This window comes from Mus musculus, chromosome 15, assembly GCF_000001635.26.
Source record: "Mus musculus strain C57BL/6J chromosome 15, GRCm38.p6 C57BL/6J".
Taxonomy (NCBI): domain Eukaryota; kingdom Metazoa; phylum Chordata; class Mammalia; order Rodentia; family Muridae; genus Mus; species Mus musculus.
The window spans coordinates 61356052-61359597 of record NC_000081.6 but is presented as its reverse complement, the minus strand read 5'-3'; the positions used below and the strand labels follow the sequence as shown (position 1 = coordinate 61359597).

Below are 3546 nucleotides of genomic sequence, written 5' to 3'. Positions count from 1 at the left end.
CCACCTACTGTCTCATATTTCAAATACATTCCAATGCTGCTGCTTCTACTCAGCAGATCTTCAGTAACCATTGGGTAAATTGCCTAAGAGCCATCCATGCAAGAGAGGGGGAAGGGCAAGCGGGGAAGAAGGAGAGGGGGGTAGGGAGAGAGAGCGATAGAGAGAGAGTGAAATCATCTCTCTATACACGATAATCTGGAATTACAGGTGTGTTTTGATTGCTCTTTGAAATCTCAACACTTAGCTTTATTATTGTTCTAATTTGTCTCACTGGGTCCTGGTACAAATACATCGCTTCATTAGTTACCTGATTTAATTCATTCTATCCTTCTAGAGTAAATTCTACACAAGCCTGAATGCAGTAGCAGCCTCCAGTGAACTCCATACTTCTTCTCTTTCTCTTTTTCTTCCATTCACATAAGAAAATTGAGTTTGAGGCATCTAAGGACCAAGAGTGACGATGAAGGAAACAGAGAGATGAACAGAGGAAGAATTTATCTGGTATTAGTGGAAGGAGAAAGTGATGACTTGATGCTATTGTTACAAATCTCTCAGTGGCAGTAGACAAGGCAGGCATGCACACACAAATGAACGGCTCAGGGAACTGAGCATCAACAGGACCATGAAGGGTGAATTCAGGCAATGAATCTGTGAAACAGGCAGGGAGCAGACCATGTGAGGCTGTGTATAACACCTTGGCATACCAGGCTTCCACCTCAGCAACAGAAAAACCCTAATGTCAGCCAGAGACATGATATGACAAGAAAAACACAATAGGTTTTTATTCCCTTACAGTCATGTTGGTGACAATGATGGGATTGATTGAAGACGCTGCAAAAGAGCAGCCACAGCTTTGGAAGGTGTTGAAGACTTCTGAGTGTGAAGCAGAAAAATTGGGACATATTTGTGGGAATATCAAGAACAAACAGAAGACTAAAGTTATTGTAAAGTAGAGGAATTGTTGAAATATCATATAGAATGAATAAGAATTAAGTGCATTGATCACTGATTTATTTATTCATACATTTGCTACTCTTTTTCCCCCTTTACTGATCCTCATTACTGTGTGCAAGCCGTGGATGTGAAGCACTGTGAGCAAATGAATGCCCCCCCCCCCCATTTTGAAGCATAGCACAGCAAAGGGAAGCACACTCTAGTTTCAAAGGTATTAGCATATGGCTGGGGAGCTGGCTAAGGTGCTAAAGCACTTGTACAAACATGAGGACTTAAGTTCAATCCCAGAACCACTATATATAAAAAAAAGTGTGTTTGTGGCTGGGTGTGGTGGCATACGCCTTTAATCCCAGCACTTGGGAGGCAGAGGCAGGCGGATTTCTGAGTTCAAGGCCAGCCTGGTCTACAAAGTGAGTTCCAGGACATTCAAGGCTATACAGAGAAACCCTGTCTCAAAAAACAAAAAACAAAACAACAACAATAAAAAAGTGTGTGTGTGTGTGTGTGTGTGTGTGTGTGTGTGTGTAGTGGTGGAGAAAAGTGAGGCCCTAGAGCTTACAGGCCCATAGCATAGCCTGATAGACAAGTTTCAGGCCAATCCAAACCTAAAACTTGTAACTTGTTTTAAAATACTCAGGTGCATGGGTTTGGATTTATGACAGGCCCGTTCCCCTGGGCCTCTCATAGTGTCCCATGCTAGAGCAATCCATGGCCCCAAACCATTGCCTGGCCTGTGTCTGTAGGCTGCTGACAGTGAAGTGGGCCACAAAGTTAAAAAGAAAAAAAGTTAGGTATAAGGAACATTAAGAACAATGCCCAAGGGCCCAAGGTTGTGCTATGCCATTAACACTCACACACACACACACACACACACACACACACACACACACACACATTTGTATATCATAAATACAAGCACATATATAATACATCCATATACAAAAAAAGTGATAAAATATAGGGCTTAGAAGTAGGGCCTGTTTATTATGGTCATCAGAAAGAACTTTCTGACATCGATACTCTTGAATAGACACCCAAATGAAGTGGAAGAATGGGACTTGCACTATATCCAGGGCAATCATTTCCCCGAGAGAGACGACTGTCATTGGTGCATCAGCAGAGCATGCCAGGGCAGTGCTGCAGTTGCAGTTTGGAGGATATTGCAGTTTCAGAAAGTATTCTGTGCCTCCAGGGTCTGCTTCTTTTCAGGGTTCAGCCACAAAGCTGTCCTTGCTCTCTTTTCTCAGAAGCTAGGGCTTGGTCCAGCTGCTTGTTAGTCTGATGAAGCCCTAAACACACAAGGTACCCTGTTGGTGCTGTATCCAGGAGTACAAATAGCATTGGAAGGGCCTGGATGCTTTGTTTTTGTTTCAGTGCTATTTCATGTGTGTTACTTTTTATAAAAAACATGTACTGAGGTTATTTATTATACAGCAGCCGTTGGCATGCACTGAGTAGAATTCCTATTCATAATAAGCCGATTCATCTTCTGGCACGTCAGAACTTTCTCAAATTGATACTTAGAATAAATATGATTAATACCACATTGTATTACAGTTGTTGCCATGAAATAATTGGGAACAAATCTCATATTGTGATGTTGACAGTGTTGGGTCGATTGGTGCCAAATGGTGGAAGCAGTCAAATGTGTTTTATTAGCAACCACATTGCTACAATGCTGTTAAGGTTTTCATAATCTGTTTACCGAGGGTTGATCATTCATTCCATTAGACAGATTCATGCAACAGCTCCTATGGAAGTAAATTTGTCGGTGAAACTCTCAGCATAATGGCTCTTATAGGATCTTATGTCCCTTGCTTGTGAAACACTTAAGGCAGCCATTACAACCCCATATTTAAGGATGAAGAACTAATTAGAGACAAGAGAGAGAGCCAGGGTTACCGAGTGTAAAGGGTGATTTTGAATTTTGAATGAGGGGAGGTTCTGGAATAGCATGCTTTGAATAGATAGCAAATGCCTTGTGCTCACTAGGGCTTCTCCAACTCTAACGGTGTTCTCTCATGTGTACTCCTGCTGGTGCATGGCTACCAGCTTCTCTCCAAATACTCAGAACTTTTCTTGGGCTCCTCACTTTCCTCTTTGTGAAATGCATTTCTTCACTTCTGTAGACGGCCTCTCCTGAACTCTACTCAAGCTTACACACCTGTTCCTAGAAACTAGCTCGGCTCACCTGCTCCCTCCATCCGGTGACTGTTATATCACAGGCATTTATCAAGACTCGTCCTGTACATTATCACAGTTTCGTGTATATCTTCCTTTACGTATAATGTTCTCCTCCGAGGCTGGCTGCAGACTTAGTCCCAAGTCTAATATGGCCAGACTCAGTAAACATGGTGGAAGAAGCCAATCTGAGAGAACAGAGAAGCAGAAGGAACAAGTGTTCCCTTTCTACCATCTTCCCTTTTCTTCATGCCCAAGTCCCTTCTGCCTTCTTCCTTAGTGGCCATCTTGATTTTCTACCTCCCATAAATTGTTTAGCTCAAGCTCCAATCACTGTCTTCTCATTTATATTAAAACACACCAGACCACTTGGTTTCTATCTTTGTAAATTTTCATGATCTACCATGTTCC

General features: G+C 42.3%; 1 non-coding gene across 1 annotated transcript; it reads left to right on the top strand.

Moving 5' to 3' along the window:
* Positions 1 to 1593: 1593 nt before the first annotated feature.
* On the top strand, positions 1594 to 1727 carry Gm24696. The gene has a single exon (XR_003951675.1). It is a non-coding gene; the product is annotated as a small nucleolar RNA SNORA42/SNORA80 family (small nucleolar RNA).
* Positions 1728 to 3546: the final 1819 nt, after the last annotated feature.